The sequence below is a fragment of the Oncorhynchus gorbuscha genome, linkage group LG02 (genome assembly GCF_021184085.1).
Source record: "Oncorhynchus gorbuscha isolate QuinsamMale2020 ecotype Even-year linkage group LG02, OgorEven_v1.0, whole genome shotgun sequence".
NCBI classification, from domain to species: Eukaryota; Metazoa; Chordata; class Actinopteri; order Salmoniformes; family Salmonidae; genus Oncorhynchus; species Oncorhynchus gorbuscha.
Genome location: NC_060174.1, coordinates 102912665 through 102936325, shown reverse-complemented (window position 1 = coordinate 102936325; position 23661 = coordinate 102912665). Strand labels below are relative to the sequence as shown.

The 23661-nt window shown below is 41.3% G+C and overlaps 1 pseudogene; it reads left to right on the top strand.

Moving 5' to 3' along the window:
* Positions 1–23661, top strand: part of LOC124014551 — a 181734-nt pseudogene that overhangs the window by 14655 nt on the left and 143418 nt on the right.

Genomic DNA, 23661 nt, shown 5'->3' with positions numbered 1-23661 from the left:
TATATAGCTCCACATTGATCTGGTACTGGTACTCCCTGTATATAGCTCCACATTGATCTGGTACTCCCTGTATATAGCTCCACATTGATCTGGTACTGGTACTTCCTGTATATAGCTCCACATTGATCTGGTACTCCCTGTATATAGCTCCACATTGATCTGGTACTGGTACTCCCTGTATATAGCTCCACATTGATCTGGTACTGGTACTCCCTGTATATAGCTCCACATTGATCTGGTACTCCCTGTATATAGCTCCACATTGATCTGGTACTCCCTGTATATAGCTCCACATTGATCTGGTACTGGTACTCCCTGTATATAGCTCCACATTGATCTGGTACTGGTACTCCCTGTATATAGCTCCACATTGATCTGGTACTGGTACTCCCTGTATATAGCTCCACATTGATCTGGTACTGGTACTCCCTGTATATAGCTCCACATTGATCTGGTACTCCCTGTATATAGCTCCACATTGATCTGGTACTGGTACTTCCTGTATATAGCTCCACATTGATCTGGTACTCCCTGTATATAGCTCCACATTGATCTGGTACTGGTACTCCCTGTATATAGCTCCACATTGATCTGGTACTGGTACTCCTATATATAGCTCCACATTGATCTGGTACTCCCTGTATATAGCTCCACATTGATCTGGTACTGGTACTCCCTGTATATAGCTCCACATTGATCTGGTACTGGTACTCCTGTATATAGCTCCACATTGATCTGGTACTGGTACTCCCTGTATATAGCTCCACATTGATCTGGTACTCCCTGTATATAGCTCCACATTGATCTGGTACTGGTACTTCCTGTATATAGCTCCACATTGATCTGGTACTCCCTGTATATAGCTCCACATTGATCTGGTACTGGTACTCCCTGTATATAGCTCCACATTGATCTGGTACTGGTACTCCCTGTATATAGCTCCACATTGATCTGGTACTCCCTGTATATAGCTACACATTGATCTGGTAGTCCCTGTATATAGCTCCACATTGATCTGGTACTCCCTGTATATAGCTCCACATTGATCTGGTACTGGTACTTCCTGTATATAGCTCCACATTGATCTGGTACTCCCTGTATATAGCTCCACATTGATCTGGTACTCCCTGTATATAGCTCCACATTGATCTGGTACTGGTACTTCCTGTATATAGCTCCACATTGATCTGGTACTCCCTGTATATAGCTCCACATTGATCTGGTACTGGTACTCCCTGTATATAGCTCCACATTGATCTGGTACTCCCTGTATATAGCTACACATTGATCTGGTACTCCCTGTATATAGCTCCACATTGATCTGGTACTCCCTGTATATAGCTCCACATTGATCTGGTACTCCCTGTATATAGCTCCACATTGATCTGGTACTGGTACTCCCTGTATATAGCTCCACATTGATCTGGTACTGGTACTGCCTGTATATAGCTCCACATTGATCTGGTACTCCCTGTATATAGCTCCACATTGATCTGGTACTGGTACTGCCTGTATATAGCTCCACATTGATCTGGTACTGGTACTCCCTGTATATAGCTCCACATTGATCTGGTACTGGTACTCCCTGTATATAGCTCCACATTGATCTGGTACTGGTACTCCCTGTATATAGCTCCACATTGATCTGGTACTCCCTGTATATAGCTCCACATTGATCTGGTACTGGTACTCCCTGTATATAGCTCCACATTGATCTGGTACTCCCTGTATATAGCTCCTCATTGATCTGGTACTCCCTGTATATAGCTCCACATTGATCTGGTACTGGTACTCCCTGTATATAGCTCCTCATTGATCTGGTACTGGTACTCCCTGTATACAGCTCCACATTGATCTGGTACTGGTACTCCCTGTATATAGCTCCTCATTGATCTGGTACTGGTACTCCCTGTATACAGCTCCACATTGATCTGGTACTGGTACTCCCTGTATACAGCTCCACATTGATCTGGCACTTCCTGTATATAGCTCCACATTGATCTGGTATTTCCTGTATATAGCTCCACATTGATCTGGTACTCCCTGTATATAGCTCCACATTGATCTGGTACTCCATGTATATAGCTCCACATTGATCTGGCACTGGTACTCCCTGTATACAGCTCCACATTGATCTGGTACTCCCTGTATATAGCTCCACATTGATCTGGTACTGGTACTCCCTGTATATAGCTCCACATTGACCTGGTATTGGTACTCCCTGTATATAGCTCCACATTGATCTGGTACTCCCTGTATATAGCTCCACATTGATCTGGTACTCCATGTATATAGCTCCTCGTTGATCTGGTACTCCCTGTATATAGCTCCACATTGATCTGGTACTCCATGTATATAGTTCCTCATTGATCTGGTACTCCCTGTATATAGCTCCATATTGATCTGGTACTCCCTGTATATAGCTCCTCATTGATCTGGTACTGGTACTCCCTGTATATAGCTCCACATTGATCTGGTACTGGTACTCCCTGTATATAGCTCCTCATTGATCTGGTACTCCCTGTATATAGCTCCACATTGATCTGGTACTGGTACTCCCTGTATATAGCTCCTCATTGATCTGGTACTGGTACTCCCTGTATATAGCTCCACATTGATCTGGTACTGGTACTCCCTGTATATAGCTCCACATTGATCTGGTACTGGTACTCCCTGTATATAGCTCCTCATTGGTCTGGTACTCCCTGTATGTAGCTCCACATTGATCTGGTACTGGTACTCCCTGTATATAGCTCCTCATTGATCTGGTACTCCCTGTATATAGCTCCTCATTGATCTGGTACTCCCTGTATATAGCTGCACATTGATCTGGTACTCCCTGTATATACTGTAGCTCCATATTGATCTGGTACTGGTACTCCCTGTATATAGCTCCTCATTGATCTGGTACTCCCTGTATATAGCTCCACATTGATCTGGTACTGGTACTCCCTGTATATACTGTAGCTCCATATTGATCTGGTACTGGTACTCTCTGTATATAGCTCCACATTGATCTGGTACTGGTACTCCCTGTATATAGCTCCACATTGATCTGGTACTGGTACTCCCTGTATATAGCTCCACATTGATCTGGTACTCTCTGTATATAGCTCCACATTGATCTGGTACTGGTACTCCCTGTATATAGCTCCTCATTGATCTGGTACTGGTACTCCCTGTATATAGCTCCACATTGATCTGGTACTGGTACTCCCTGTATATAGCTCCACATTGATCTGGTACTGGTACTCCCTGTATATAGCTCCACATTGATCTGGTACTGGTACTCCCTGTATATAGCTCCACATTGATCTGGTACTGGTACTCCCTGTATATAGCTCCACATTGATCTGGTACTGGTACTCCCTGTATATAGCTCCACATTGATCTGGTACTCTCTGTATATAGCTCCACATTGATCTGGTACTGGTACTCCCTGTATATAGCTCCACATTGATGTGGTACTGGTACTCCCTGTATATAGCTCCACATTGATCTGGTACTGGTATTCCCTGCATATAGCTGCCCATTAATCTGGTACTCCCTGTATATACTGTAGCTGCACATTGATCTGGTACTGCTATTTCCTGAATATAGCTGCTTATTGATCTGGTACTGGTACTCCCTGTATATAGCTCCTCATTGATCTGGTACTCCCTGTATATAGCTCCACATTGATCTGGTACTGGTACTCCCTGTATATAGCTCCACATTGATCTGGTACTCCCTGTATATAGCTCCACATTGATCTGGTACTGGTACTCCCTGCATATAGCTGCCCATTAATCTGGTACTCCCTGTATATACTGTAGCTGCACATTGATCGGGGTACTGCTATTTCCTGAATATACTGCTACTTTCCTGAATATAGCTGCTCATTGATCTGGTACTGTATATAGCTGCACATTGATCTGGTACTGGTGCTCCTGTATATAGCTCCACATTGATCTGGTACTTCCTGTATATAGCTGCACATTGATCTGGTACTGCTACTTCCTGTATATAGCTTCATTCTTGTGTATTTTATTCGTCTTGTTACTATTTTTATATTTTTTTTAACTCTGCATTTTTGGGAAAGGGTTGTAAAGTAAGCATTTCACCCGTTGTGTTTGGCGCATGTGACAAATACAATTTGATTTACCCTTGTCCACTCTCCACCTCTCCTGCCCCTCCCCTCTGTTCTCCTCCCCTCCCCTCTCCTCTATTCTCCTCCCCTCTCCCCTCCTGCCTCTCTTGCATTCTCCTCCCCTCTCCTCTCCTGCTCTCTCTTCCCCTCTCCTCCATTCTCCTCTTTTCCATTCTCCTCCCCTCCCCTCTCCCCTCCTCTATTCTCCTCCCCTCTGCTCTCCTGCTCTCTCTTCCCCTTTCCTCCATTCTCCTTCTTCTCCATTCTCCTCCATTCTCCTCTTCTCCATTCTCCTCCCCTCTCCTCCTGCTCTCTCTTCCCCTCTCCTCCATTCTCCTCTTCTCCATTCTCCCCCCCTCCCCTCTCCCCTCCTCTATTCTCCTCCCCTCTGCTCTCCTGCTCTCTCTTCCCCTTTCCTCCATTCTCCTCTTCTCCATTCTCCTCCCCTCCCCTCTCCTCTATTCTCCTCCCCTCCCCTCTCCTCTATTCTCCTCCCCTCCCCTCTCCTCTATTCTCCTCCCCTCCACCTCTCCTCTATTCTCCTCCCCTCCCCTCTCCTCTATTCTCCTCCCCTCCCCTCTCCTCTATTCTCCTCCCCTCCCCTCTCCTCTATTCTCCTCCCATCTCCTCTCCTGCTCTCTCTTACCCTCTCCTCTCCATTCTCCTCTTCTCCATTCTCCTCCCCTCTGCTCTCCTGCTCTCTCTTCCCCTTTCCTCCATTCTCCTCTTCTCCATTCTCCTCCCCTCTCCCCTCCTCTATTCTCCTCCCATCTCCTCTCCTGCTCTCTCTTCCCCTCTCCTCTCCATTCTCCTAATCTCTTTCAACTCTGTATCACTAATTTACTGTGGCCAATCTTAAACCCTGCTGTATGCTTCTCCATATTCATGAGTCATTTCATATTTAACCAGATCAAACAGGCCTGCTAGCTGCAGCTACAGTTGCTTGCTGTCGTATTCCACAATATATTTGTTTTATTTCACCACCAGTAAAATATAGTTGTGGTGCCTGGTCAATTATAACTACACTAGTATGTGTACACCCCTTCAAACGAGTGGGATTCGGCTATTTCAGCCACACCCGTTGCTGACAGGTGTATAAAATAGAGTACACGGCCATGCAATCTCCATAGACAAACATTGGCAGTAGAATGGCCGTGCTGAAGAGCACAGTGACGTTCAGCGTCGCACCGTCATATGATGCCCCTGTCAACTGTAAGTGCTGTTATTGTGTAGTGGAATCGTATAGTTGTGATGCCTGGTCAGTTAACACTATGTAGGTAACATCCGTCAGCGATAGACAATAATACTGGGAGTCAGTTATGATCGACTTTACTTTAATTGAATTACCTTAAAGCAGAGTTTTGGGGTCAACCATTTCACTACAACTCTACTTTTATGAAGTACTGAAAGTGCAGTCTTACCTAGGGTATTGTGCATTCACAGCCCTTCCACATTTTTTAATTTCTTTTGTCACTGGCCTCTTCACAATACCCTATAATATCAAAGTGTAATTATGTTTTCGAAATGTATATAAATTAATAAAGAATGAAAAGCTGTAGTGTCTTGAGTCAGTAACTATTCAACCCCTTTGTTACGGCAAGCCTAAATAAGTTCAGGAGTAAACATGTGCTTAACAAGTCACATAATAAGTTGCATGGACTCACTCTGTGTGCAATAATAGTGTTTATTAACATGATTTTTGAATGACTACCTAATTTCTGTACCCGACACATACAATTATCTGTAAGGTCCCTCAGTCGAGCTGTGAATTTCAAACACAGATTCAACCACAAAAACCAGGGAGGTTTTCCAACGCCTCGCCAAGAAGGGCACCGATTGGTACAAATAAAAAAAGCAGACATTGATTTTTTATTTTATTTTACTTAAGAAAGTCAGAACATGACAGCCTACCCCAGCCAACACTGGGCCAATTGTGTAACCACCCTCCCAATCACAACCAGTTATGCTACTGCCTGGATTTGAACCAAGGTCTGTAGTGATGCCTCTAGCACTGAGATGCAGTGCCTTAGACCACTCCGCCACTCAGGAGCCCCATAGGGCATATCCCTTTGAGCATGAAAATGGTTGTCTAGCAATGAACCAATTTGACAGAGCTTGAATATTTGTTTAAAAATAATAAATGGGCAAATGTTGCGCAATCCAGGTGTGGAAAACTTAGGGAGAGGTCGAAATGTACACAATATTTACTCAGAGGAAAATGGAGGAGGGTCATGCTTTTTCAATTTCAGTCAGGGGGAGTGTTAAGTATTTGTTTTATTTCGTCCAGGTGAGGATCATTTGTAACCAATTTATTGTCATATTACTCAGGGTTTGAGAATGAGTTGTTCATTATAGTATCTTGTGTGCCCGATTATTAAAAAAATATATTTTTTTTTATTTATTTAACCTTTATTTAACCAGGCAAGTCAGTTAAGAACAAATTCTTATTTTCAATGACGGCCTAGGAACAGTGGGTTAACTGCCTGTTCAGGGGCAGAACGACAGATTTGTACCTTGTCAGCACGGGGGTTTGAACTTGCAACCTTCCGGTTACTAGTCCAACACTCTAACCACTAGATTCACCCCCTGATTCTATGCCGGGTGCGCCTAGTGTGGTCTATATCATCCTTTCTCAAACCTCGTCCGTTAGCCTGCCACTTTCTAAAGAACTTCACAGGGTGTTAGAAGTGTACGGTGATGAGCTTGATGCACGTTTCCAATCAATATTGAGGGTCTTATTCCCGTGACATGATGATAGATGCTTGACTGCCCGTTTGACAAATACAAATAATAGCGCTCTTATCCATAATAATTTCATAATGTACAGTACCTGCACTGTATCTGCAATCTGTTGAACTGTTGGCTAGAGAGCACGTACCAAGACCAGAGTGGGCACATTTGCCATATAACGCCATTTTGTTTGTGACAAACCCATGAGTACAGTAGAAAAAGCGATGGTAACCCATTTCAATTGTATTTTTCATTCGGGACATGGGAATTTTTTATGTGCACGACATCATCACTCTGACTTTTATCCGTAAAAAGTCTGTTTGATTGAAACCCATTGCTGGTGGGTAAATGCACATTTTATTTTATGCAGATCTGAGAATATTTGCATAAAAATATTTCGCAAATTGGATGGAAACCTAGCTAGTGATATTCATAGGCTGTGCTACAACTCTTCTATAGCCAAGGACGAGGAGACAAACATTTACTTTGCTTGGGATGTAATGATTCCCATAGCAGTATGGTATTTAATGTCCGGCCTTTCAACAGGTTATTTATTCAACTACATACTGTACCTAAATCAGTCAGGAGCAAGCAAGGTAGGCTAAGAAGGAATGAAAATTAATTGATTTAGGCTATATTATTATTTCAAGTCTATACATTTAAGAAATCAACTGTGAAGCATTTGTGATACTCACAGTTCAACAACACGCCTATACATTCTACATTTAGGTTGTATAAATTGAAATGTTTTTAATATTTTTTTAAAACTTAGAATTAAATAATAATTAAACCAAAAAAAATGACAATTTAATCCATTTTAATCCCACTTTTGTAACATAACAAAATGTGGAAAAAGTCAAGGGGTGTGAATACTTTCTGAAGGCACTGTATACAATTCAATGTTTTCTCAGTTCAATCGGTTTTGGTTGCAAAAGAGTGGAAAAGGGAGGTAATATCCTCTGACTATGACATAAGGAATCAACATGAAAACCATGCTTTCACTATATATTTCTCAAGGTCAGAGTCAAACGCATGAGCTGTTTTTGTAAGGCATGTAAAATACCTTACACGATGGTTAATTTAAAAGTCTGCATCGGACATCAAGGCTGACCTTCTTTCAGCCTGCTGCTATTAAACAGCAAGGTTATCCGGAGAGATAGGAGTTGAACACCCCGTAAAGCTTCCCCATCTTCTATAGCTCTTTCTTGCTCTCAATTGTTTCTCTCGTCTTTCATTGTGGTTATTTTTTTATGGCTCAGCAGTGTGGCTCTGTTGTCTGTGGTCTGTGGAGTTGACAGTCTCATCTTGAACATAAGAGCCAGTGTGTCTCAAAGAGTATAGATATGGACACAAGATGTTCATATTAATATCACTTCGTGTTCAAACGGGGCGTCCACCTGTGACTTACAATACCTGTGTGTATAGTAACACATGTATCCTCCATCTTCTGTGTGTGTGTGTGCTCCCCAGGTCGTCCCCTACCTCCCACACCTTCGTCCAGCCTGCTACCCCCCCGCCCCACCTCCACCCACCGGTCCATCCCATCCCGCCCCCCCAGCCATCAGGGAGTGCCAAGTGCCCCTGCTGGACAGCCGCTCCCCCCACGTCATGCTGGACCCCCCTCCTGACGACGAATTCTCCCCTAATTCATACCTACTCCGGGCCTGCGCCCCTCCACCCCAACCCCCCCTCTGCGGGTAAGACCTCTTCCCAAGCCAATGTACTGTACAGTATCGTAGATAATCCATCTACCATGGAATCTCTCTCTGTCTCTCTTCGCTGTGGTTCAGGAATGTATACAGTCTGTTGAATGGTTTAAATGTAGATTTACAACCAAAAAGTGAGTGAATTGTAAACGATAAAGCCACATCGTCGACGGTAAAGGACACTCTACAATGATCATTTGTAATGTAAATTTTTTTAATGATCCTTGACGTCCTTTAAAAATAACTACTTTGCTTCAGGTATAATATCAAATGTATCTGTTAAGATTTCATTAATTGATATACTGCATTTTCCAAATATTGTGTTTTTCACACAAAAAGAAAAGTAAGTAGTCATTTAGGATCTTCGTAAAAATAGAAAAGCATTTTGAAAGCTGCTCCTTTATTTTTTATTTAGCCAATTGTGCGCCGCCCTATGGGACTCCCGATCAAGGTCAGTTGTGATACAGCCCAGGATCAAACCAGGGTCTGTAGTGACGCCTCTATCACTGCGAGGCAGTGCCTTAGACCACTGCCCCACTCAGGAGGCCAATCAGAATGTATTATTTTCATAGGAAATTATGAAACCTTATCATTGACTCAGTTTCTAGCTGTGCATGTGAGACTGGTTGCATATTAAATAGGCACACATTTAGGGTTTGTATTTCCACTGTCATCCGTGGTCTATTGGATAAAATAAAGAGAGCTTGTTAGGGTACAATATTTAAATAATATACATACATTTTAATTGGTTAAGAATATGTTACTTATCAAGTGGAAATGTAGTGTTTATTTTCAATTCAAAGAAGGCAAACTGGTGAAATTACCAATGCTTTGGAAATGGATAAATTTATGGTTTAATTCATTATTATGTCATTGAATTGTTAGATTGAATTGAGTTTGAAATGCATAAATATGCTTGTATATATATACACAAGCATTTATGCATTTCAAACTCAGTTCAATCTATATTAATATATATATATATATATATATATATATCCACAGTAAGAGGTTTGAATAATACCTTTTTAGTGTGAGAGCTGTTTTAGAAGAGTGCCTGAAATGGTTTTAGTGGGTGGAGTTTTGGCCTGCCTGGTCACATCACCAGGTGGTAAATGAGTAAATGGACCAATAAGAAAGAGTTCCAAACAACTCTGCCAATAACAGCTAGTTCTCACTTTTCCCCTCCCAACTCAAACCACTCCCAGAAAGTCCAGACAAAATTGTTGCTTGAGAAATTTGTCTTTGCTAAGAAGCTAATTTTATTTCACTGTAAGGTACTTAATTGTTACGCAGATATTTTTGGATATTGAGATAAAAACGTCTACATAGACACTTAAAGATGCAATATCGCTCCACCATTTCCTGTTTGCTAAAATTCTAATAGTTCACCTAATTTCCGTTTAAGTGACAAAATAAGCAGTCATTGTTGAAAGAGTCATTGTACCATCTAAACCAATGTTAAATATTTTCAATAACCCAAATTATGTATTTTCAGCTGTTTGAAACTGGTGTACAAAACCGAGAGTAAAAGTATCAAAAAAAATGTAAGTTAAGACCGGGAAGCATACAAATAGCTTAGAATGAACATATCTGCCGCTTCTTAGACTGGCTTTCAATGAGAATGACAGATCTATAACACACAGTTCTACGATATTCAAAAGCATTATTCATTAGAAATGGTGTGGAAATAGGCCCACTTAATTCATTTTCATATTCTCTGCCCGTAATAGCTTTACCTTTTGTGCGCTACCATGAACAAGCAAGAAAATTGTGCGTCTTTGAGTATGCTTTCTTTCCAAACACGGTGATTGCGCAGCTGTTAGTTTTTTTTTCCTAATCACGTCGGCATTCAGAATGAGTCTTCCTAGGTGACTGAATTCTCCTCAGTGGGAGAGGACGGTGAAAGGAAAGGATTTCAGATGATTACTGCGATGTCACACAGAGACTCTGCTTGTAGCCGGAGCTACAGACTAGAGGAGAGCTTTGTCTGCGTTTCCAATGGTTGCTCTCACTCTTTTTGTGTGTGTTTTTTTTCTGACTGTACATTCAACACTATTGATATATTCCTTGTGTATTTATCTCTAAAACGTGGAAGCACAGCGTTTGGCTATTGTGGATTCATGTTGCATAGTTTTGGAACTATGATTATTATTATTATTATTTTTTTTTTACATACCAGTGAATATTCCCTTAATATATTGTGAAGAAATGATGTACTGTAGGTTATATATTTTTCTTGCCAGGGCACTTGAAGAAATGGACAAAAAATAGGACATTTTTACATGGATTATTGAAAACAAATGGGTGTTGGAAAAGACGCTCAAAGATCCTCATTCTAAACGGAAATATAAAATGTTTGAAATGCAGGACGTTTGAATTCCATTGGTCAGGTTTTCTTTACACGATATATTTCCAACCCACTGTGTCTGTGAACCACAAAGTAATAGTACATTATGGAGTAATACAAGTAGGAATTTTACATTAAATCAAATTTTCCCGTTTATGGTTTCCGATTTAGCAGGTATCTGACACTTTTGTGTCCGAAGTTTATAGTGAAGTGTGACGTTTCTTCTGTAGACCTGCTCCTTTCAGTGTTGTCTACTGATCCACATCATCCCAAAGCCTTTGAAGTTGAAAGGCCACTGACTCCCATTGTTGGGGGTCATGTGGTTTCCTCCTTGAATAGATTGAGATGACACCTCACTAAATCGAAAAGAGAAAATATATATTCTCTGTGCTTGGTCACTCTGGCTCTTTCTAATCAATGTGAAGTAAATTTCCTGTTTAAGGGCAATCATTAGAGCTTTTACTCTGCGCAATAACTGCCAATAACCCACATAATCATAGAATTAAGACAACATACTGAATGAAGCATGATGGGGATGAATGTCTGGAAAGCTGTGAAAGAGATCTCCATCCTCCTCTATGGATGTGAATTGGTAAGTGGGGGGGGTTCAGAATTCCAGAGCAACGTGATTTTAGCCAATTTCAAACGATCTCAAATTGATTTACTTTTCCGAGGAGACTCATCAATCATGGCGAAACTAACCATATTGTACGTGTGTTCGGTCTGACACAGCACTCTGACCAATGTCGTAATATATTATTAGAGGAATCAGCAATTTGATTTTCATTATGATAGCCTGTGCTTCTTGTTTTCAACAGATACACATGGTAGTAGATACCCTAGTCATAGACTGTTCTCTCTGCTACCGCACGGCAAGCGGTACCGGAGCGCCAAGTCTAGTCATAGACTGTTCTCTCTGCTACCGCACAGCAAGCGGTACCGGAGCGCCAAGTCTAGTCATAGACTGTTCTCTCTGCTACCGCACGGCAAGCGGTACCGGAGCGCCAAGTCTAGTCATAGACTGTTCTCTCTGCTACCACACGGCAAGCGGTACCGGAGCTCCAAGTCTAGGTCCAAGAGGCTTCTAAACAGCTTCTACCCCCCAAACCATAACACTCCTGAACATCTAATCTAATGGCTACCCAGACTATATGCATTGACCTCCACCCTTTTACGCTGCTGCTACTCTCTGTTATTATCTATGCATAGTCACTTTAATAACGCTACCTAAATGTATATATTACCTCATTTACCTTGACTAACCGGTGCCACGCACATTGACTCTGTACCGGTACCCCCTGTATATAGCCTCCACATTGACTCTGTACCGGTACCCCCCTGTATATAGCCTCCACATTGACTCTGTACCGGTACCCCCTGTATATAGCCTCCACATTGACTCTGTACCGGTACTCCCTGTATATAGCCTCCACATTGACTCTGTACCAGTACCCCCTGTATATAGCCTCCACATTGACTCTGTACCGGTACCCCCTGTATATAGCCTCCACATTGACTCTGTACCGGTACTCCCTGTATATAGCCTCCACATTGACTCTGTACCGGTACCCCCTGTATATAGTCTCCACATTGACTCTGTACCGGTACCCCCTGTATATAGCCTCCACATTGACTCTGTACCGGTACCCCCTGTATATAGTCTCCACATTGACTCTGTACCGGTACCCCCTGTATATAGTCTCCACATTGACTCTGTACCGGTACCCCCTGTATATAGCCTCCACATTGACTCTGTCGGTACCCCCTGTATATAGCCTCCACATTGACTCTGTACCGGTACCCCCTGTATATAGCCTCCACATTGACTCTGTCGGTACCCCCTGTATATAGCCTCCACATTGACTCTGTCGGTACCCCCTGTATACAGCCTCCACATTGACTCTGTACTGGTACCCCCTGTATACAGCCTCGCTTGTTATTTACTGCTGCTCTAAAATTATTTCCTACTTTTTATTTTTCTTAAAACTGCATTGTTGGTTAAGGGCTTGTAAGTAATTATTTTACAGTAAGGTCTACACCTGTTGTATTTGGCGCATGTGACAAATAAAGTTTGTTTTGATTTAGTACGATATTCCTATTAATGATTATGTTGGGTTATGTATTACTGCATGGCCTTTCTGCTCTTAGAGGGGCCGTGTTTCTGGAAATGGGAGTGTAACATTTCTTCACGCTGTGTTTTGCATTAGGCCTAAGTGTGGAAAATAGTCAGACAGATATAATCAGCGCAGATTAGAGGAGTTTAGTAAACAGCAAAATGCAGCAAATAGAGGCTAATTTGGTGAAAATATGTGCAATTTCCCAGTGTCCCTGCTGCTTAAGTGTCGACATATTCTATTACAAAATGTTTAGGTTATTTGTAAAATAAGCTGTACTGCATATTACAGAGTATTGGATCTCTCATTGGGGCGGCAGGGTAGCCTAGGGTTTGAGTGTTGGACTAGTAACCGGAAGGTTGCAAGTTCAAGCTGACAAGGTACAAATTGAATTACGGACCGGCATTGATTTTGGGCGGCAGGGTAGTTACTGAGGTGGTTATAGTGTAGGGGCGGCAGGGTAGCCTAGTGGTTAGAGCTCTGTACCACTGGTAACCAGAAGGTTGCAAGTTCAAACCCCCCAGCTGACAAGGTACGAATCTGTCATTCTGCCCCTGAACAGGCAGTTAACCCACTGTTCCTAGGCTGTCATTGAAAATAAGAATTTGTTCTTAACTTAACTGAGTTAAATAAAGGTGAAATAAATTGTTCACATACCACATCAACAAAAACTAAGAAAGAACAGTTACTGTTATCACTAGAATTAATTTAGTTCCTTAATTTTGAAAAGTGGTACATTACGATATTTTGGTATACCTACAGTAAATGTAAGTAAATATCTTTTGAATTATAAAAAAAATGTTTAAGGGCAATTCCGCCACTTTGTAACCTCATATTCATTATCTCCAGCGTCGTGCCAGTGTACATACAGTAACAGTCAAAAGTTTGGCCACACCTACTCATCAAGAGTGTCTACATACAGTAGCAGTCAAAAGTTTGGACACACCTACTCATCAAGAGTGTCTACATACAGTAGCAGTCAAAAGTTTGGACACACCTACTCATCAAGAGTGTCTACATACAGTAGCAGTCAAAAGTTTGGACACACCTACTCATCAAGAGTGGTGCAAAGGATGGCTACTTTGAAGAATCTCAAATATAAAATATATAAACACTTTTTTGGTTACAACATGATTCCATATGTGTTATTTTTGGGCGGCAGGGTAGTCTCTTGTTTAGAGCGTTGGACTAGTAACCGGAAGGTTGCAAGGTACAAATCTATTTTGATTTGTTTAACACTTTTTTGGTTACTACATGGTTCCATATGTGTTATTTCCTAGTTTTGATGTCTTCACTATTATTCTACAATGTAGAAAATATTTTAAAAATAATAAATACAAAAACAACCTTGAATGAGTAGCTGTGTCCTGAACTTTTGACTGGTACTGTAATGCGAAAAATGGTGCGTTTCTATGATCTGCGGTTAAAAATATTAACAAAACAAAACATGCACACAAGGTAGGATTAAAAGTAAGAAAAACAGGTGATTTTCGAAACCTACAACACGTTTTTAGCCAGAGGGAGGGTATTTTCTGGCTCCTCACACCACCACGAACCTCATAGTGTTAGAAAATCACAATATAAAATGTTGTAACTTTTGATGATGTCATCAGGTAGAACTTTTTTAATTTTCTACAAAACATTTTTTTTAAATGTTATTTTCACATAATAGACACTGGTATTGTGCTGGAGGTAATGAAAATTAGTTTGAAAAGTGGAGGAATTTCCCTTTTAATATATTTTTGTTGCTCATTTTCATCGATTAGTTCACAATAGTTTCAGTTAGTAATTCAATAAAAGTGATCACAATAGATTGTATGTATTCTGTTTAGAATATATAATTAAGTGATAATGCCCAGGAAGCCGGTGTTTGGAGGATATATTGGTACGGGTGTTGTTTGACCCGAGACGTTGTCGAGACAGTAAGGTTTAAACAAATCTCTGCTGTTAAAAACAAAATGTTAGTCTAAAATACATGTGAAATAATGTCAAGATGCTTTTTATAGTGAAGATAAAGTTTATAACTTCCTTGCCTGGGCTGATGAGGCAGTGGATTGCTCAGTCAGATGGAACAGAGTAAATAGGCTTTTAAACGACATAGATTTAGCCGGTGGTAAATTGTGGAATAGACCCCGGCTGGAATGCGGTTCTAACCAATCAGAATTCAGGATTAGACCTACTCGTTTTATAATTAGGCTCATAGAAAAGACAGGATAAAGCACAGTAATATAAAGATTTCAGTATTTTATTGACTCAAACGTCCAAAAAGTGCATATTGAAATATTCAAAAAACAACAACAAAAATGAGCTCCTGTTATTCACATATTTATTTTATATATTTAAATTGGTATGTTTCTGAAATAAATAAGCAAAGAATCCTTCAATTTATCTTATGCCACTTTTTACTCATCACATGCAATAAAATCTATCAAAGTCAGCAAGGTGGTTAAAATAACATAGATAGATTTTTCCATGGTATCAAATGTCAATAGGTATCACCAAGCGGCATGTCTACGACATGAAAAAGCATTTCACCACAGTCTTATGGAAGTTGACGGCCTGGCACTGCAGTATAAAAGGCTTTAATATGATTCTATGCTTCCCAACCCATCCTGTTTGGGAGTCGGAAATCATAGTTTTTGACTACACACAATTAGCCCAGATTGTTAAGACATGCAGTCACATGAATTTACAATGTAGACATTGTGCCCTTATGTTCCTTATGGAAAGGAGTAAAAACAAAGATTTATGTCAGTGGGTCGTATCCGAGTAAAAATAGTTTTGTTTCCTTTGTCTCCCAGCCCCTGTAACCATAGCTTTCTGTCACGTTCGTTGGAACACTGGGACCGGAGTATTTTCGGGGGGTTCTGAGAGGTATGAAAGATCTGTTGAGATTTCCTTATCATCAATTCTATTGAGATTTCAAACACATCTCCTTTGTCAAGTGGGCTTTTCCTTTTGCCATTGTTCTGGATAGAAGAAATATATATTTGAATTGCCTGTTGTTTTCTGTTCTGGTATCTCTATCCCGTGTTGATACTTATAATGAATCATGACGTCATTTTATGTAGATGTTCTTGTATGTAAAGCACATGCAGCTCACGTCCTGTCATTTTATATAGAGGTTGTGTGTAAAAGCACATGCAGCTCACATTCTATATTGTAATAGGATACTGGAATTGTCTACAAATCATTCTAACGTGCTGTTTTGTAATTTAATTTTCCCTCCATCTGCACACATCGTGTCATTTCAGTCTTCTTTACTTTTCTTGTAAAATCACCTCACCGAGGGTAACATTTTGACCAACAACCACCAAGAAGCTAAAATAATGAAATGGGATAATGAACCATTTTTTCCTTCGTATTGCATTTTTTGTATTTTCTTGCCCGTATGTATGCCTAGGGTTTTACAGTTATTGACCGATTCCCTTGGAGTTATGACAGCACTCTACTCCTCTAATTCATGACATATCCCATCACTGTGTGTGTTAAAGTTGGATGACTTGTGTTTCGTGCTCCTAAATTCAACATAATATTGTTTTAACAGATTTTTAATTCCCATGGTCATATTTAAATGCATAGTACACCTTCCTTATTGCGGCAGTGTTGCATCTCTCCTAAACAAATTATAAACGTGGCCTTCAAAACATACATACTGTCCTTGAAGCCCTCCTACCCTGTCTTCCTACCGTGTCTTTCAGCCCTGCTTCTGGCCTATCCACAGTGCCGGCTGTGTGCACTTGGTTTGTGTTTTTAGCTAATCCATGCTACAGCATTCGCACCTTGTGACTGCTCTGTCACTCGTCCAGAGGCCGTCTGATTCTCAGGTGTCATGGAGGGGGGGGCGGGGGGGGGTAACGGAGAAGGAAAGTAATGGAATCGGCATAGAATGTGTGCCTGTTGGTACCCGTCTGTCTCCCAACACACCAACTCTCTGTGAAGGTTTAGCAAGAACTGCATGTGAGCAGTAGGTGACGCATTAGCTACTCCTGGAAAGAGCCACGCCGTGAGTATATTAACGCTACCAATGCATTATTCATCTGTTGTTTGTTTTCTCCCCTTTTGCTATTTCTGGTGTCTTTTCATTTGAATGTAAAAATAATAATCCAAAAAGAGGTTTGTGTGGCGTGTTGAATGTTTGATCACTCCATTCTCTATACCTCGTCGTTACCGAATGAAAATCCATTTTTTTCTGGTCTTTAAGCGTTTGAATAAATGGTATTAATGTCACAGATTGTGTCTCTGGTGATGAGTGTAATTTCATCGTCTCCCTGACTGTTGTCACTGAATAGTTCTAACTGTCTAATTAGTGGAGATGAGTGGCTGAGGCAGAGATATGCTGTGCTCTGAATATTTAAACCCCCCTTCCCCCCTCATTTGCACTACTGTACCTCAATCTCTGCTTTTTAATTAAATCGCTATGAAAAAAATTTGATCAAGGGGAGAGGGAACGTCCAGATCCTCAGGTACGAGTATGATCCACGGCTTCTCAAGTATGTCTGCTCCCTGATCTGACTCAGTGTGTTGTTGCTGCGGGTCTGTTACACCACCCATCCTATCGCTCTGGAAACGCCCAACAGAATTGTCAACATACAGTTTATTCACTGAACAGAAGTCATCGGAAAAACAAAATTAAACCCGACCTTGTTTAATCCTGCCATTCTCTCTCATCATAGGCTACTAGCAGTGGAAGATAATGCAGTCTGGACACCCACAGCTGAACTATGGGACTTTTAATATCCATTACACTGTGCTTATCAATTTTCAGCCCAAGCCAAATGTTAACCCATTCAGGCAGGCATCCACCACACGTTGAGGCGCTGAGTGCTGTGATGAGTGCACACTTACCCTTGGGCTTGTTTCAATTGAGACATTTTCACCTGTGTTTGGTGTGTGTGAAGAGGTCGATAGGAGGAACTAACAAAAGAGTGGAAGACAGAAGCATGCCCCCTCTCCAATCATGTCACCACATTTATTTTTAAGCAACTTGAGTCACAGTAAAAAAATTAATTAAAAAATCGTAATTTCTATGACCTGCTTTCTCGGGGCTTCTCCTGCCGTGTGAACATTGTGTCTTTTATCCTAATGGACATTGATGCTTTTACTCGTATTGTTTTTTCCAAGGTTCCCACCTCCCATGCTGGTGAAATGTATTTGAATCCTTGTCATTCTAGCCCGTAGTCTGCAAACCTGAGCTGCAGTAATTTCAACATCGCCATGCACCTCTAACAACAGCGTGTGGAAGAAGCTGTTGTGTGGGGCGTTTCCATTTCACCCTGCATTGCCTCTGTAATTACTTTGAGCCTTTTTGGTCCCTTTTAGCTTACTGTCTTTTTTTTTCTCTCTCTACATGACAGCTGAGTCTGGCTATAAAACACACTCTACACCTGGGTCATTATCGCAAACAAGTTATGTAGCCTGGACTCCTAACGGTTGGACAAATAAATAGGCATATAGGTCATTTCAAGTTCAAACTGAGTTCCATCCTTTTGTAAGCAAATTGCCTTGAACATTCAGCCAGCTTTTTTGTTCAGAAATAATACAAAGAAAACAACAAACCATGAAGTGGGCTCTCGTCCCAGGGTTTATTGTTGTTCTTGTTGTCTTTCACATAATGTAGGTTTGCACAGTTAATTAGAATTCAACTAGAAAACATTGAAATAAAAACACAATTGGAAGAAGATGGAAGATGGAGGGGGAATGAATGTCATGTTTATGGTTGGGATGAATACAGCACAGTGCTGATTCCCTTCTCAACAATTTTTACATTGAATGGGCTTTATGATGCAGGCTGAGATGCGAAGGGAAGCTATAAAAAATAAGTTGGTATTCTACAGTTGGCTCTGAGGGACCTGATCACAAATGTGTTTTCCAGCTATGGTGAAAGTGTCAAATTCTTGACCATAGAGAGTTGGCGACGTTTAACAGTCCGGAACCTCCAACGACGGTCCACAGTCCGGAACCTCCAACGATGGTCCACAGTCCGGAACCTCCAACAACGGTCCACAGTCCGGAACCTCCAACGACTATGCACAGTCCGGAACCTCCAACGACTATGCACAGTCCGGAACCTCCAACGACTATGCACAGTCCGGAACCTCCAACGACGGTCCACAGTCCGGAACCTCCAACAACGGTCCACAGTCAAGAACCTCCTGAGACGATCCACAGTCTGGAGCCTCCTGAGACAGTCCATGGTCCAGAACTTCCCGCTCCATGGCAGGAGTCTTTCTCTGCACCAATGTCCAGGCCAGGGTCGGTGTCCAGTCCCGCTCCATGGCAGGAGCCTTCCTCGGCATCTAGGTCCAGTCCAGGCACAGTGTTCAGCCTGGGTTCTTCGGCCCGCACCAGAACCGCTACCAAAGATGGTGAATCCGCGAGCTGAGCGGGTTCTTCGTCCTGCACCAGAGCCGCCACCTACACTAGACACCCCCCCTAACCCTCCCTTTTGGTTTCAGGTTTTGCAGTTTATTGTCTTTGTTGGTGATTTGTATGATTCCCAATTAGAGGCAGCTGGTAATTGTTGTCTCTAATTGGGCATCATATTTAAGTAGTTATTTTTCCCTCCTGTGTTTGTGGGATATTGTTTATGTGTAGTTGCATGTTTGCACTCCATTGTCGTCACATTTCTTTTAGTTTTTATTGTTTTGTTGTGTGGTTCACTTGCTATTTCTAATAAAAGATGTGGAACCCAGATCACGCTGCACGTTGGTCCTAGTGTGCTTCCATCGACGGTCCACAGTCGAGAACCTCCTGAGACGTTCCTAGTGTTCCAACGAACGTGACAGAAAGCTATGGTTACAGGGGCTGGGAGACAAAGGAAACAAAACTATTTTTACTCGGATACGACCCACTGACATGAATCTTTGTTTTTAAATTAAAACATTTTTTTTTTACCCCTCAATAATTCTACATTTTGGTTAAAAAAAATAATGTGTAATTATATTCATTACAAAATCCCCCTCTTTAATTTGAGAACATTTTATTTTTTTGTGATACATACCAAGAAAACAGACACACTCAATTTAAATTTCTGTATAGCGACGAGCTGCCTCTCAATCAGAAAAGCAATTAACCTTTTAGAAGTTTCTTAATTCTATATCCATAGAGTGGTAATTACCAACATGGCTGCATGTTATTAAGTTTGTATCCTCATTTACTAAATGTTAGTTTTCCTCTCTTGCTTCTCATACGACATTGTTTTGTTTGCAATTGGAATGATTGTCTTCCAGGCTGAAAGAAAAAAGGTCAAATTTTCTGTTTGAGGATAGGTTGAGTGAGTGCACTTGTTCTGCCTGGCTCATATGGTGCTTTATGTTCATGTCTTTATGCTGCAGGATTAAGTCACCATGTCGCCCATTCTGAAAAAGCTGTGGCTCCTACCACTAAAGCTGCAGAGCGGCTAGGTGCCCCGCCAGTCCTCTACTGTGCAACACAACGGAGTTTTTTAAAGATGGAGCTTATTGTTTAAATAGGTATAAAGATAGGTGGCCTGTGGTGTTTCACCTGTTGTACCGAGCCACAGCTGATCCTTTGTGGATGGACCGGCTGTGGCATTAAAGAGAAGTACAGGGCCTTTTTATTTGACTCTATTAAAACACAGGGGACTACTAAAGGCCAGCACACTGCTGAACGCCGTAATCTGCCTATTACAGTAGTGACTTTGACAACCCCGCTGCTCAGATCTCCTCTGTATTAAACAGATATTGAGGTGACCATTGTGTCTGTGGGATTCCACTGGTTCACACAGGGGTGTAGTTCCTTCGGGGTTAGAAACCGGAGCCTCCGACGGCAACGGCCCTTTTGTGTGACCACAGACCTGTAAAAGGAAACTGCACAGGCCCATTAATGGGTTGGTAGACAACCTCCCTGGCTGTCGGCTCGATTTGGAGCCTGAACGGCAGTTTACAGGGTGAAAACGATGATAAAAAGGCGTATGATCTGAGCACGGCCAAGGTTATCAGAACACATTAAAGCGCTAGTCCCTGAATATCATTGTGTTTGGTGCATTCGATGACCAGGTCACAGTATAATCCACTGCTCTCGGGCCCTATTGTGCAGCTCAGATTGTTCCAAAGCTCCCAGCGTCCCTGCAGACCAAACCCAGCTTTTGTAAAGTGGGTTTTGTATCACTGAGTTTTTTATCCTGTTCTTACACAGTGTGGTGCGGGAGATTTACACACCCTGGCCCTCCAAACCAGAGCTGATCACATCCCCTCTTTCATCTATCCGCTCCTCTTTTTCACAAGACATTTTGTGTGAAGGGCCTCTCCTTTTCTTAGCTCAAACTGTCACTTCCTGGTGTGAGGCTGATTCTTTCACTACTTATCAGTTCCATACCGTATATGTAAGAGAGTAGGCCCATTGTATTTTATCATATTGACTTTATATATGGAATGTTCAATGAAGTATACAAGGATAGGCCGAAGAAACCCCGATGGAGAATAGATGTTATTGTGTGTGTGTGTGTGTGTGAGTGTGTGTGTGTGTGTGTGTGTGTGTGTGTGTGTGTGTGTGTGTGTGTGTGTGTGTGTGTGTGTGTGTGTGTGTGTGTGTGTGTGTGTGTGTGTGTGTGTGTGTGTGTGTGTGTGTGTGTGTGTGTGTGTGTGTGTGCGTGTGTGTGTGCGTGCGTGCGTGCGTGTCAGTAGGCTTTGCCTTTACATCAGTCAGTAAGACTGTTATGGCATTATGGAAGATGTAAACAAATATCCTTTCTTTTTCCATTCATTTTTCTAGCCACTGTTTGATCAAGGCTATTTCCTGTATGCCCATCATGCACTGCAGGATGTACAGGATGAGTGGCGGCACTAAGTTTTAATTTTTTTTTTATGTATCTTATCTGTAGATTGAAATTAGAATTGTCCAAATGTTTCTTTGTAGACTTTAATAATTAGTGATATTTTCTAATAGCACTTCATTAATTTGGAGATATTTAGATCTCATTTGCCAAAATCTGAAGTATTACCTACTTTCATTATCTTTTAATTAAATGGTATGATTTAGGGTTGCTACAAAAATGCAGGGAAATATTTTAATTGCATTATTTGATTAAAAGTTTAAAAGTAAAGAAAATATTTTGATTGCATTATTTGAAGAGTTTTAGTCACACAATTAAAATGTTTAACTTTCACAAAGTTAATTCACAGCTTTCAATTTTCATGTTTCCCTTTATTAGTTGCACATGGAGAAGGGCTTACATAGCAGTATTACAGATGAGCTTTGTTTCTTTGTAAGCTCTTCGTGCATTTGATGTTTATTATCAGGCCTTCTCTCCCTGCCTTTTTGTCAGCAAACATTGTATTGAGTTACAATATGATAAACATTGTATTGAGTTACAATATGATAAACATTGTATTGAGTTACAATATGATAAACATTGTATTGAGTTACAATATGATAAACATTGTATTGAGTTGCAATATGATTAACATTGTATTGAGTTACAATATGATAAACATTGTATTGAGTTACAATATGATAAACATTGTATTGAGTTGCAATATGATAATAAGCACATTGTATTGAGTTACAATATGATAAACATTGTATTGAGTTACAATATGATAAACATTGTATTGAGTTACAATATGATAAACATTGTATTGAGTTACAATATGATAAACATTGTATTGAGTTGCAATATGATAAACATTGTATTGAGTTACAATATGATAAACATTGTATTGAGTTACAATATGATAAACATTGTATTGAGTTGCAATATGATAAACATTGTATTGAGTTACAATATGATAAACATTGTATTGAGTTACAATATGATAAACATTGTATTGATTTACAATGTGATAAACTTTGTATTGAGTTACAATGTGATTTGGTCACTCTAAATTGCATTTAGTCTGTGATTTGCTCTGTAAAATCTTGTACTTTATAAGTGTACCGTTTAAAAACAAATGCTTAGGTGTTTTCTTATTTGGATCGGACGAGCTCTCTTATAGCAACTTGTAACACGATATGCAAAACGTTCCATACGAAACACAACATTCAAACATGCATCACTGTCAATGGAAGACTTCATTAAATCAGTCAAAACAGGCTTGGGAGTTTTTTCATCTCTGCGCTAGAACACCATTCCGGTCAATCAATGAGCCCTAATTGGTTCCTGTGTTCTCTTTCAGGTCCTCCGAACCACCATCACAGTCAGTCTCTGCGGCCGCCGCTCCCTCCTCCTCACAACCACCACCAGTCGTCTGCAAGCTCCCTGAACCCCAACACCCTGGCCAGCCGTCGCGGCCCAGTCCACGCCCCCTCGGTGGCCCCCGGGGAGGGTCCCTCCACACCAGAGTCAGTCCAGCTTCAGGACAGCTGGGCGCTGAACAGCAGCGTTCCTCTGGAGACCAGGTCAGTTTACCTGTCACCCTGTCTTTCCTGGACACCTGCCATGATGTTTGGACACCTTCCCTGTTTAGGGGGAGAGGAAAGCATTCTGTTTCCTATCAGTTCCTTGTACTGTTCAGTTAGTTGGACTTAAACCTTGGACTTAAAGCCTCTGGTCAGGTTTGTGGGAGCCCAGCTGGTAGCCCAACATCCCATCCTGCCATTGCCCATCTTCACACGGTGCCCCACAGTCCTGCCCGCTGCTCTCCCTCTGTCACGCGGTGCCCCACAGTC